This window comes from Phocoena sinus, chromosome 1 (genome assembly GCF_008692025.1).
Source record: "Phocoena sinus isolate mPhoSin1 chromosome 1, mPhoSin1.pri, whole genome shotgun sequence".
Classification (NCBI taxonomy): Eukaryota; Metazoa; Chordata; class Mammalia; order Artiodactyla; family Phocoenidae; genus Phocoena; species Phocoena sinus.
This window is the reverse complement of record NC_045763.1, coordinates 85,229,542-85,243,781: the sequence shown is the minus strand read 5'-3', so window position 1 is coordinate 85,243,781 and position 14,240 is coordinate 85,229,542. Positions and strand designations below refer to the sequence as shown.

The 14,240-nt window shown below is 41.8% G+C and overlaps 1 long non-coding RNA gene across 1 annotated transcript in view; it reads right to left on the bottom strand.

The window, feature by feature from the left end:
* The window catches only part of LOC116741838, a 115,519-nt gene extending 104,134 nt beyond the window's left edge, over positions 1-11,385 (bottom strand). Inside the window, exon 1 of the long non-coding RNA XR_004346289.1 lies at positions 11,253-11,385. This is a non-coding gene — a long non-coding RNA (uncharacterized LOC116741838). The remainder of the gene's footprint in view (positions 1-11,252) is intronic.
* Between the last annotated feature and the right edge of the window lie 2,855 nt (positions 11,386-14,240).

Here is a 14,240-nt window from a genome sequence, read left to right as displayed (position 1 = left end):
GCAGAGCCTGCACTGCCAAGGAGCACCCTGTTTGGCAGCAGCAAGGCAGAGGGAGAAGAGTAGGGGCTGAAATCCAGCCTATCCTCTGCTAGCCATACCAGGAGGAGGAGGTGTCTTTTTGTAATCTGTCCACCCAGAGGCAGTGACATTTGGCAATTCATAGTATATAAGCTAGCAGCAGCTCTCTTTCAAAATACCAAGGGAAGATTCAGTCTTTGTCAATTAATTTCTACAGAAGACTGAGCCCCTCCAAAACCCTGGATAAAGGAACCAGCTCCAGGATGCTGGCTTTGCCTCTCTCTAACCTCAGTGTGTTTGGTCCAGGGCCCAGGGTCTCTGCGTGATGTGTGCTCTCTCCTCCTAATCAGTGTTCACCATCCTGAAAGAGGAAGCATTTTTTAAAGCTTTTGGTGAAACACTCACTTCTTGATTAGGGTCTGAAATGAGAACTAGTCATTCTCCAGAATAACACTTCTTCTGTTTCAGGAGTCACTCACCCCTGTGGTAGAGACTCAGGTTGATGGCAGTTAACTTATGTAATGCTCAGTATCCTGTGGGTTACACGTGCATGACAGCTGAAATCCAGCATCTAGTGAGAAAGGCCACTTGATCTATGAATTCTGCCCCTATTTCCCTTCCTCAGAAATGTTTATGGTACATTTCACAATATTGGGGTGAGGAGCAAAATAACTATATAATATTGGACTGAATACCAAAGAGGAATGAAACCACTTGCAATATTTTTCCAATATTTCTCTAAGACCTTAATGAAATTTTAAGTTTAAGGGAGCCCCACACAATTTAAATACATATGATGTTCTATAAGAAAATTGTCATAGAAGCCCAAACCTCCATTATCATTAAAATAAATATGTTGTCATTATAAGAAGTGGGCTTCTTTTAAATGCATTAAAATGTAAAAATATTACTTCAAACTTAAGTCCAACACACCACAAAAGGAGAAGAAAGCTGTTGAAAGGATTAATAATGAGAAATGACAGAACTGTATCTCTCTTTGTGTTTTCCCCTTTCTCCTTAAAAGCAAAGATACTATAACAAATAAAAGTTTAATAAGTAAAAAATACATTTTAAATGAAAAACCATGATTAACTTATTAAGAACCATTAAGTATATAATTACAAGGATTCTATTACATTAAGATACCAATTTCTTTAAAGCCAGAAATAATACCTCCTGAAACTTTAATTATTTAAATGAGAAGAGAAAGAGGCATGTTATCTTCCCTGACAAAGATTAAAATCAATTTAATTGCTTCTCTGCTGCCTTGACATGATTCTTGCTGTGAGTCAAGCAACCAAAAAGGGAAATTAATACCGCAGCTGTTAATCAAGTGATACCCGTGCACTGCATTTGATTACAGCAGGGAGAGAACCATTGCTGCTTGGCTGACTTCTGTGTCCACAACCACTCTGTGTTGTTGTTGGGAGCTGGGTGAGCTAAGAGAGGTGCCGAGGCTGGACTTAATTTTTAGAGCCTGTGATAGCGTGAGGTGAGGTACTGCCTTGGCAAATTGCAGGTTGCTGCGTTTGAGCTTGAGTAAAGGCAGTCCTATCAAGACAGAGGTCTGTTTCAAATTAAATTCACCCTTTGGTGCCTGATTCTACTGTCCACAGTGTGAAGTACAAAGAAACACAAGGGCATCGTCAGGGCTGGAGAACAAAAAAGAATATGAGAATGTGGCTAAGGTGGATGCTTTTTTGCCCACAGAGCAGAACAATATATTTTTCAAGGTAGGCAGTAGCAGTTTCTAGAGGTCAAACACCAACTTTCTCACCCAAATTAGAATGTGCATTTGAAAGCAAGGTACAGTGGCAAGCGAGGCGCACCTCAAGGCCCCGTATCTTCTGATTTAAAAGCAGGGCTTTTGTTAAACAACAGCACTGGGTGAACATCCAGTGGCATCCACACTTGGCAAACTAATGTATCTGATTGTAAGAAAATGGTACTGTGAAATATTGATGAATCTGGAAATACAGACCAGGACCCAGCCTCATCATGTCTTATCAGCCCTCGTTAACTTTACAGATGATGAGAGACACCGGAGTAACTGAGGTTGTCAAAACTAATGGATCTCAGGCACTCTGCACGCACAGAGTTCAGATTTATCAAGGGCCCTTTTTTCAGGAACTTTAAACCCCCCTGCCTGTTTGCCTTCTCTTGTCAGAGACAGAGGAGAATGATATAAGTCTCAAGCATATACATTCCAGATGAAAAAATTCTTCTGAGAACCTTATCTTTTCCCTAGATAGGAGAAAACCTCCAGGTAAGAATTGAGAAATTCAGTTCATAAGAAAAGTTTTGTAGTTGGACTTTTTAACATTCCTACCAGTGATGTGAAAGGATCATGGGGGAAAGCTCCCAGCCAGACCAGTTGGAGGAAAAGCTTATATTTAGCAGGATACACAGAAAGGCAAAAAACAAAAACAGAAACAAAAAAAAATCATACTGCCCTCAAAAGAGAACTCAACATTTTTTTTTACATTTCAAAAAAATAATCACTGGCTTAAGTCAGCCCATGGGATAAGTCAAGATGCCCATCAGCTCTCATTTTATCTGAGCCCAGTTCACCTGTCCTCAGGATCTATAGATGACTTTGTCTGGCTCTTTTTCATCAAATACAACTCATCCTACTATATTGGATCACCTTGCTGTTAGCCTGGCACTGTCCCTCCCCATTTCAATTTGACCAAATTGAAACAGATGCCCAGAGGCCGTGGAGATCAAGACTGGTATAACAAAATTTGGAGCCAGTTTCCAAGCTTAAATCAATATTTAACGGTAAGCCTGCTTTTATTTATTTATTTTTTTGGCAGGCTTTTACTGGCAAATATCACTTTAAACTGAAAGCCAGGAGGCTTACTTATAGAGGATGCTGTTCAGGCTATATTTTGAAAAACAATAACTCATTTGACAAGACAACCTGGTGGTTTAAGGCGCTGTACTCCCCCAGAATCAGGCAAAAAGGAGAGTGCTATTGTTTTCTATATCCTTCAAGGATGTATTTAATTACCTCATCTTGAAGCATGCAGAGACAATACAGATAAAGGAGAGGGAGAGGGAGAGGGAGACGGGGTGTGAGAGCCATTCAGTGTCTCAGTCTAACCAAGCAGAAGCCCCAGGCCCACCCACGGACGTCAGAGGCACAACAGTCCAAGCCGGTGCAGGAGTGGGAGCCGTGGAAAGAGTGCAGTGGAAAACATTTACCAAGGCGGGGAAGATCACCCACAGAACTTACACAAAGGGACCTCTGGTTAGCATGAGGACTAGTACGGGCGCTCTTCGATGGCAACCTCACTGCTCTCCAACATGTGTGGCAAATCTCTTGATGAGTCCACAAAAACGATAGCTAGTGAAGAAGTAACGTTAGGTCAGAAACGTAAGCCCACTGGGCTTGCTGAGCCTAGCAAGCCTGGACCAGAAATTTTATTTTACTTCTTTAATGTAATTTTTAGAATTCATTGGAGATGCCGAAATTCCCTTTTCACCTTACCTACTTTGAACAGCGATAAAACAAAATAAAAACAGATGATCCACATAAGTTATTATGAAAGATTTTTTTAAATCAATGCACACACAAGGTATAAAAAATGAATCCACACCCAACTTAGCAAGCACCATTCCGCAGCTAATAATTATTTACTAATCTCAAGGAATCTATTTCAAAGGGTGAGGTCAAAAATTAGCAAGCAATAGCTTATGGTCATCAACTGCAGACTCTACAAGCCTATGTTGTAATGCTGCCATTTACTTCAAGAGTATTTTGAGATTTTCTAAAGAAGGAAGTTGTCATCCACTTGGAGTTAGTGTGTGGGTTTCGGGGAGAGACTATAATACAGCTCACCAAGAAACAGGAGGGACTCAAAGCAATCACGTAAGGGAGAAAAGAAACTAGTCCCCACGTGGGCACCAAGCCTGTTTCTCCCCTGCCTGCCAGAACATTAACTCAGGAATGGTAGTCTTTCTATATGTTGTTATGTTGTTTTATAAATGCAGACCAGCCTCCAGGTACAGTTCTCTTTCTTCTGGAAGGTAAAAAAAAAAATCCCCCAAATCTTCTCCCCGCTGAAACACCCCTACCCCCAGCCACCCAGGCCTTCCAAGAGACTTAACACTTGCCTTTTGCTTCTCCTCCAGCTTCTGGGCAAAACGACTTCCCCAGGATCTCTTCCAGACATTCCTACAGGTTCTCACGCCCACCTCTGCGAGCAAGCTGAGGGAGGGGGGACCCCCATCTACACCGACACAAACACAGTTGTAGGGCTTTCATTTTATTCTGTCGACTTCCCTTTGCAGCGTGTCTGTCTCTCCCATGTCTGCCAGCCGCAGCAGGAGATTAAAAGAACAGAGGCAGTAGGAGCTCTTGTGAGAACCACGGGAATTTGGCAGAACCTTTGCAGGAACCATATGGCAGCAACTTTGCAGTTATACGAAACACTTCTAAGGGAGAAGATATTATTCCCAAGGAATTTTCTTCATCCTTTTCAAATGGATTGAACACTCCTGCTAACGGATGGCAATAATATTTTCTGGAGAGACTGTACGAATACAGATTATATCTGACCATATGTATTTAGTAGGAACGGGTCATCATTATACTCAATAATATATTTCACTCATCCCAAAACGGGGAAAGACAATATGTGGTATTTCTGATATTCCTTCGCTATTAAAATCTGCTTATAGCACATTTTACTTATGTGTGTAATGAAGGGACTGAACAAGATAAATGGTTTTCAATTTTTTAACTTTATAGCAGACTCCTTTTTTTTTTTTTTTTTTTTTTGCGGTACACGGGCCTCTCACTGCTGTGGCCTCTCCCGTTGTGGAGCACAGGCTCCGGCTCACGGGCCCAGCAGCTCCATGGCATGTGGGATCTTCCCGGACGGGGGAAAGAACCCGTGTCCCCTGCATCGGCAGGCGGAATCTCAACCACTGCGCCGCCACGGAAGCCCCAGACTCCTTTTTTCAATGAAAATCTTATTCAGAACTTCAGAACATAAAAAAGATAATGACAGAGCAAATCTGGTTGAAGCAAGTGTGGAAGGGCTGGGCCCACTTTCTCAGCCTCCTCATTTTTTCTTTTCTTTCTTTTTTGTTTTTTTTTTTTCCTTTGTTTTTTGAATGGGTCTTCCCCAGACTATTACTCTTTGTTAATTTTAAACAGGTAGAACAAGGGAAGACACCCAACCCCTCCAATTCTACCAGAGCCAAATGTGCTTCACTTTCTGGTTAAGAAACAAAAGCCATGAGTTACACTGCCTTCAGTGGGTCTGTGACTGCAACCAGCCCCTCAGTCCACATGGATTTCACATGGATTTCCACGGGCAGGACTCAGCTAACAACCAAGACCAGCACACCTAGAGGAGGTCCCAGGACACTGCCTCTGGACCACGCACCCATGGAGTCTGTTGTGAATGAGATGCAGCCAAGGAGAGATGCGAGACTGATTGAAGAAGGGCATCACAACCCCCAAACCACTCCTGATTTAAAGCTTCAAGAATGCTCTGGTGAGAGTGGATCAGAACTTCCACACCACAGAGATGCCTGTGTGTGGTTTGAACTTTTTTAACATTAAACTCAAGTTCACTTTTGATGTAATATGTATGGTTTATTTCCTAGGTCATCTTGACTTCCTCCCCTCTCAACTTTTTAGGAACTTATAAAGTCTTAAGCCAAAGAACTCCTCGGATACTTTCATGGAAATGCACCTGAACCAAGGGAAGCCAGCCTAACTCTTGGCTAGCTGGAGGCATGATGGCAGTGCCCTACCAAGAAAGACTATTAAAGCACCCTTTAAATGTGGGTCACTAAAGATACATGTTCTTAGTATCATTCACTAAGAATGTGTTCTAGAACAAGAGGCAAGTACTAATATGGTTCACTTTCTCTGGACACAAGTTATTATGTGTTTAAGAAATAAGCATTCCTAACATACTAGGAAGAAATGCAGAGGTAGCATTTGACAGAAAACACGTAAGACTAGTTCCAGTTCTCTATGACTATTGTTAGAGTTTTGGAATAGTATTTGTTTCCCTTTCAAGGTGTCCTTCCATGGAAGGATCTTGATGTAGTTTTAGAAGTCATCACTTTTTCCTGGATGAATGACCTTGAGTATTTCACTTAGCTTTTCAGAGCTCCTCATCTGAGATGATGATGACGATGACGGTGATATCTACAACCAGTCTAAACCTACCTCACCAGAGTAGGAAAGGGCTGGTACTCGATTACTAGTCAAGGAGCCTATTTCTAGCATCAAGGTACTGAGACTGGTGGGGTCAGTGTCAGACTAAGACATATTGGTGACCTAGCAAGCTAACAATTTGGTGGTCCTTAATCAGGTGTTTTTTTGTTTTGTTTTGTTTTAATATCTGCATTATCCATAGCAGACGTTGAGGGCTAAGACGAGAAAGAGCAGCTTGGGCTACTGGCCACCACATTTTATCTCCTCTGCTTTTTCTTGTCCTTTTAGCTCTTGCCAACTATTGCTACCCAAGAATTTACCTTGGGTGTCTTATCACCCTCCCCTCCAAAGCAGCTTATCTGTGTTTTTCTCGTAATTTATACAGTTCTCTCCCTGAGAGGAGTTCTAGAAATATCATTTTTCTCCATCATATTTCCAAGGATAGTTTCAATCCCACAGGTATTCGAGTATTCTGAATTACGGGCACTCTAGGAAATGACCTGGCTAGCCTCCCAATTCAAGCTGAGTCTGGGTAGGGTTTCCCCCCTGACAACTTCACAGCTGAGCTGACCTTCCAATTAATTTGGTTCTGAGTGGGCTGTCCTACCAGAGCAGCCAAATAACATCAGAGTGAATGACAACCAAAGTCTTTGGTGCTGTGGGTCCAGCTGGGACAAACAATAGCAGTTAACTAATCAAAAAGACAAAAACCGGGTGAAAGTGAAAGAGGATATCCTTTGGAGTTGGGACTAGGGGATTGGAAACAAGCAGAAGTAGGTCAGGAATGAAGGAGTCATTCCTGCTCCCTGAGTCTTGGACAATTTCAGTAGATGACTTTGCAGTGTCCTGATACCTACCAGGGACAACAAGTTGTGTCACTTGGTTAGGGTGACTCAACCATGGTTGAGGTTGAGGAAGACACACTCTAGACTTATGAGAACTAAGTAAGATAAGGCATTGTAAAGCCTCTTGTAATTAGTAAGCCACTACTATGTAATTAGTAAGCAAATGCTGTGATTACTATCTCTACTATGCTAATTACCACTGTCTCTCAAACACAATTTGCTCAATATTCTTAGTCATCTCAGAGAATATAATTAACTCCAGAGAAAGACATTAATAAGGATCATGAGATTTGGATTCAGATAGAGTTGAGTTCAAATTCCAACTCCATCACTCATCAGCTGTATGAGCCTAATCAACTCACTTAAACCTGAGCCTCAATTTTCTATTCTTCAAAATGGGGAAAATAATAATAGCTTGAAGGGATATTAGGGAATTGAAGGCAGCATTCATAAAGGGTCTGGCCCATGGTAAGTAGTCAATAAATGGCATTTGTTACTATTATTTTTATTTATTAAGTTGAACTGTCAGGCTGGGGCTCTTTGAAAGAAAGGACTTCCTAGGAATTACTTTTTCCTCTTATAAAAGGAAGACAATTCCTCAGGGCACTCCAGCCAGAGGAGGAGGCCCTCAATTTAAACCCTATTAACACATGCATTTTAAAATATTCACATGACCTCAGGAAAGCTCCAGGGTCACCACAAAGTAGCTTCTGTTTACTCTTTCGGCATGTGGGGTAGGATGGGTGGGTAGAAAAGGGGGAGGAGGCTCAAATGTTCAGAGAATTCAATTAATGGATATTTTTAGTTGAAGAAAAACTTTTCTATTGACTTGAGTTTTTGGATTTTAAAGTTCTAAATTGACTATCAGTGTCTGCAAAGATTAGAGAAGAATCTTTGAACTTCCCAGATTGTGTGAAAAATTGTAGGAGTATTTCACATTTCCGTGGAATGGGGAAAAAAAAAAAAAATCTCAGCAAAGACTCACTCCTGAGAGACTGACTGAAACATGCTGAAAAGTCTCGTTGAAATCAACAGATCTGAGGCAGTCCAGAGTCACAGACAGCTTCCTGGAGAAGCACTAGGACAGCAGGTTTTAAGTCGCTTTTCTCCTGGATGGAAGCGGTGTGCTCTGGGCAGAGGCTGAAGTATACGTGAGCCAAAGCCTTGGAAAATTAACATACGAGCCCGCACCTCAACAGGTCTTGAGCGCACACAGATCCAGCCTCCAGGAAGGGTGAGACTGGAAGGTTTGGCGCAGAGCACACAGCACCTATGCTGGTAGGTGTGGTTTCCTGTTGCGCACGCCCACCCCAGTCCTCTGCGCCCTCTGCCCCAGCTGTTGTCAGCTGCCTTCCCACCCTCTCACTGCTGATTCCACACCTCTCCATTCGGTGTCTGTGAGCCACACAGCTGCATGCCTCCCCTCATGCTGCTCTCTCAGAAAGAATAAACATTTGAAAAAACTTATGTATGGTTTCCCTGCCCCATGCGGCCCTGTGTGCTTCATCTGCAATAACTTGAAAAACACGATTCTCAAAGATTTCACTTCTCTGAGAGAAGAGAGCACATTGTGATAAAGAAGGTAACTGAGGTCTCCCAGGAGCACCTCATCATGTTCCTAGCACACGGAAAACTGAGTTTACTATTCAATCCTCTACTTGCAGCAGAGAACAGATGTCTCCCCAGCCCCCTCTGCTAAAAACCTAGAGCGCCGTATCCCAGGAACAGATTAAAGTAGTAGCTGGAAGCACACCCCAGCTGAGGATTTACAGATGTTCAATAAAACCTGCAAACAGCCCACCAAAATCCCTGAACAGAGCTGGAAAGGGCACACATCCAGCTCAGTTGGAAATGGGTCCACAGTGAGGGAAAGAAACAAGAATCATAGCTGTTCCAGAGATGCGTGTCACAAAGGGTGCTGAGGAGCTCAAGTGCATCTTTCAAGAATAGCAACTTTTCAAACCATCACAGTCTGTTTTCGAACTTCAGAATTCTCACTTCGCCATTAAAAATGTTCAGTTTAGTCAGAGGGTATAACAGATATCTCCCTGCCAAGAAATGGTAAGATGCACAGGCTGAGCTGGGCTTGATGTGAGGCCGAGAACACAAATACCCTAAGAAGCCGCTGAATAGCTGACTGGAGGGCTTGGCACCGAACAGGCATCCACATCTTATCCTTCTCTTGATTGCCCCATTTGTACACATTTGTAAAAAGCATTGCTTACCCCGCCCTTTATTCCCCAAATATGGCAGATGGCTCCAGTGCAATATTTCAAATCAGATGTTAGGCAGAGACCAAGCTGGAGCCCAGAGCGTCTGGGTTTTCAAGACGCAGAACACGGAACATGTGAGAGGACTCAGAGACAGAGGGGACTGTTCAGGGTATTTACCAGGCCATTTTTAGCCAGAGGGAAAATAACCCCCAAAATCGTGTGATTTTTCTTTCTTTAAACTTAGTGGGAAGAAAAGGCTCCCAGTGCAGAGTAAATGGATTAGCTTATTTCAGGAGGTAGAAATTTTAGATAAATTCCTTTCTTCAATACATACACACACACACAATGTTATCACAATTTTTCTACCTACATTTTTAAAGTACAATATTAAAAAGAGATATAAATGAGGATTAAAACACAAAAAAAGGTAATTCACCTCCATGCAATATTCATGGTTTTCAAAAACCTAAGTGGGTTGGGTTCATAATACACAAAAGATGTAATTCCATGTTTCTGAAAAGTATACCTTGTCTTTTTAAAGGATCATCAGGTACAGAGTAAGTTAAATTGTGAGGCAAACACAAGCTGCAGAAATTACTTGTTTTGCCAATACCTGAAAAAACATTGAGGAACTGGAGTGAATTCACAGTGTCCAGTTGGATATTCATCAGCCTTGTCATGTGGCCAGCTTGTTAGTAACCATAACTACTATGAGCTCTTAGCAAGCTATCTATCTAATCTTTTCCACGGCTCCCGTTTGCTCTTTTATAAAATGAGGGGGTTGGACCACATTAGCTCCAAGACTCCATCTTGTCACTAATATTCTACAGGTATATGAAATTCCACCTAATTAAATACTACATGTAAAGTCCTTAATACAATGTCTTGCACATAAGTGCTAAGTGGTGGTTATTATTATTAATAACAATATAAACTTCTCATATCCATCACTGTTGTTCTGTCAATTATCCTTTGAACACTGGCTGCTTTAACTTAAGGAAAAAGCAACACTACATAGCTCAGACCTAGAACGTGACCCCAGTCGGGTCCATGGAGAAACAGGGAAAGCAGGTGCTCACATCCTTACCTTACTTTTTAAAAGTTCAGTGAGTGACTCATTTTTGTACCATCTTCTGGTAGCATTTTCTGATTTCATCAGGGGTTTCTCTTAGGGCTTATTTGGAAAAAGGCCCCTATACATTTACTTCTTCCCATTTCTGAAAACTTTTTCTAATCTACCTAAAGATACATTCTTCTTGGTCCTTAAAGTTTTTTTAAAAAATAATATACATTTGTGTTTTCCACATTCTGAGAGGCAATGGCTTGCTGAAAAGGTCTAGAAATAAACCAATGGAAATTATAACATAAAGCTTGAACACACAGAGCTACCTCCTGCTTATTTTTCTGTATTTCCCTTAGTTAATTGTATCCATTTCACCGAGTGTCCGTGCAAGTCAGAAAACAGAATTACCCTAGACTTCTCTTTTCCAACTTCTGCCTTTTCCTTCCTTCTTTCCTCCCTCATACTTTATTCAATAGTTATGCAGTGCCTTCCCATTATACATATTTGATGAATATTTGTTGAGTCAATACCGCTAATAACGAAAAGTTATACAGTGTTTACTTTGCGACAGGTACTCTTCTGAACATGTTATATGTATTCACTCATGTAGTTTTTGCAACAACTCCAGCACCTCCATTTAACAGATGAGGAAACTGAGTCAGAGAGAGATTAAGTGGTTTCCTCAGAGTCACATGGCTAGTAAATGGCTGGACTGCTTCTCAAATCCAATCAGTTTAGCTTCAGAGTCCATGTGTTTACCCCTATTCTTTACTGTCCCTTTCTATCATGAGACATTTAGATTTGATCCTGCCCGCCGAGTCAAGGCATATTCAGTCCAAGTTGAATTACATAGACAGTATATTGCTTGTGCTTAGCTGTTGTTTTTCCTTAGTTGGTCCTATAGATAATATTTTTCAAATTTGTCTCACCTTCCCAATTGAATAGGCGTGTCCTGAAGCTCTAGAGTGACACAGACACCACTCTAGAGATGTAGAAAGTAACTCCCTGGTCCCTCTCTGGCAGCCCAAAGGCGGCCAGTTTCTTGCATGCACACAAGTCAGCAGGACAGGGAGTAGCAGGAGAGAAGACTCAACGGGTAAACGGAACAGCGTGAGAAGGGGAAGGAATACAGACTTGATTCAGTAATGACTGTGAAGAATTGCAAGTCCGTTAGCGGGGTGTGAGGCAATCCAAGTTATGTTTTAGGAAGGCCAGTTTGGCAAGGACAGAGTGGTGTGCAGGGCAGGCTGAAAGCAGGGGTATCAATTTGTCAACTCATCTTCCAGCCAGCTCTGTTGAGCCATGGTGAGAGCTTCAAGCTGAGCAGTGGGAATGGGAATGTTGAGATCGAGTTGAGTGACATTTTAGAGGTAGAACTGGCCTCTGTGCCTAGTTAGATGAAGACAGTGAGGGAGAGAGGGGACTATCCTCAGAGACCAGGAGAATGGTAATATCGCTGGATTATAATGGTGAACAAGAAAGACACGGGCCCTGCCTTCCTGCAGCTTGTAGTCTAGTAGAGACACACGATAATAAGTAAGCTAGTCAAACATGTCAAGTTCTACAAGAGAAACCAATAGATAGAATATGAGGTAGAGAGGAAGAAAGGAGATCTACAGAGAGGTATGGAAATGAGCAGTGAAGTCTTGTGGTACAGAAACCAAGGAAGCAGCAAATCTCAATAAGGGACAGTAAACGATATCAGACACTAGGACGTTATGTAATTTAGGATTAGATGGCCATCCGTGGCTTTGGAGAGCAGAATCTGTAGAGTGATGAAATTGTGGTTTATCGGTTCAAGAGTGACTAAGGCATGAGGAAGCAGTGAAAATCAACCCATGCCACACTCTGTGAAAGTTTGGCAGTGAAGGAGAGAAATAGGAGGTTAGCATGAAAAGGGAGCAGGTTGGAGAGGACTTTTCTAAGATAAGGGAAAGTGTAACTTCTTTGTGGACCAAGGGAGAGGTTAAAGATTCAGAAAAGGAAGGGCACAGTTGCAGGAGAAAGCCCAGAGGAAGGAGAAGGGAGATTTAACAGCAGAGAGGCAGGAGTGAGCCTTGGAAGAAAGAAGTAAGACTGCTCCATCCAGAAGAGAGTGTACGTCATTTGGGGTTAGAAAGGTAAGATAACCAGGTGCCCTTTTCTAAATATTGAATGAGGTCAGGAAGCAGCTTATGAAATGTTTCCCCTTCTAGGTAGGCTGCATCTGAGAGGCACCACCACCATTTTACAAAGAGAGAGCTGTATACTAGGAGAGGATCCTGAAAAAGTCTGTTATTACAAATTCAATACACAAACTGTATTTGCAAAGTCACATCAGCATTTATCTCAAGAAATCAATAAAAAGTATTAAGTGGCTCTGATTTTCCTTTTACCATCAGAAACAGGAAAAATCTAGTAAGCTGTTGGATAGACATCACTTAAATCAATTACCTACAAATAATTGAATTTATTTTCAAGTACAACAAAACAGGAGAATCATTTCAATTGCCTCTTTTTTTTTTTTTCAATTGCCTCTTTTAAATGGATGTGTTTCCACAGTGGGCAATGCAGAAGCAAAAAGGAAAAAAAAAAAAAAAGAGGCAATAATGTTTACTGAGTACCTACTTCGTGCCAAGTGTCTTGGATTAGGTATAAGATGCCTTTCCTCACTTAATACTAATACCCTAACAGGTAGATATTGTCACCTTTTTATAGATGAAACCGAGGCTCAAACAAGTTAAAGAGCTGTTCTCCTGAACGTTCATCCCTTGATATAACTACCATACAATGTTTATGTCTGGAGGCTGGCTTGGCACCAACCTCTAGAGCACTGTGTTTGGCACTCCTGCCACCATGGTAGCCCTGGGCACTAAACAATCCCATTCTCAGGATTTACAATCAGAGAGGGCTTGGTAACGCATCATTTCATCATAACATTTGGAGCAGACATGGTCTCAGATGCGTTTCTGGCCCACAGTCCTCTCTCTGATAATTGCCCGGTTCTTAGCCCCTGCTGAAGGGGCAGGCCCAGGTGGTTTTATGTGACCCTTCTGTCTTTTGATCACAGCTAGTGGATGTCCCAGGGTGGCACATCTCATCCAATGTTAAGGGCTGGCCAGCTAGTCTCTATCGAGAATCCAACTAAGACACCGAGAATGTATCACTTTGTGATAGGCTCGGGAACAAAGAACCACATAGGTTTGAGCTTGGAGTTGGTGCCAAACCAAAGAGATGAGTAACTTCTAGTTTGGGCCATGAGGGCAGAATGCACGAACAGAGAGAAGGAGCTGGTCTGAGAAGAAGAAAATGGAACAGAAACACAGAGAATCAGGAGTAAGAAACCACATGGCCCTGGCGAAAGAGAGATTGTCTCCACTCCTGACTCCTGTCTCTTTGAGGCCCACCTGTACTTACTCTCGGGCCCTCTTTGCCCATGACATTGTCTAATGTAGCCTTATAATAAACCCTAACTTTTGAGAGGCTGTCTGCTGCTTGCAAATAAAGTTGTTGACTAAAAAAATCACTCATTTTAAGACGAAACATGGCATTCACAATGGGATAGCATTCGCTAACATTTAGTGATGTACATTGCATGTGCTGTGTGCTCATTTACTCATTTGATCTACACCACAAGGTGTTAATTCTATTCTCATTTTACAGGTAAAGGAATTGTGATGCAGAAAAATTAACTCCACTGTAAATTCATTCCCTAGCACAAGTTGGACGCTACTCCCACACCCGAATAAACCCTGTGTTTCAACTCAGAGTTAACTCAGGTCTTAAATCTACGAGGGTTTTCTAACCAGCTTAATTGGTAGGATGGGAGCAATTCATTTCTTTTTTCAACTGTAGAAACAAGTTGAAAATAGCTACGGAAAACAAAATTTATTCCTGAACCAAAAATTAAAACTTAATAATGTGCAAGCAAATTGCAT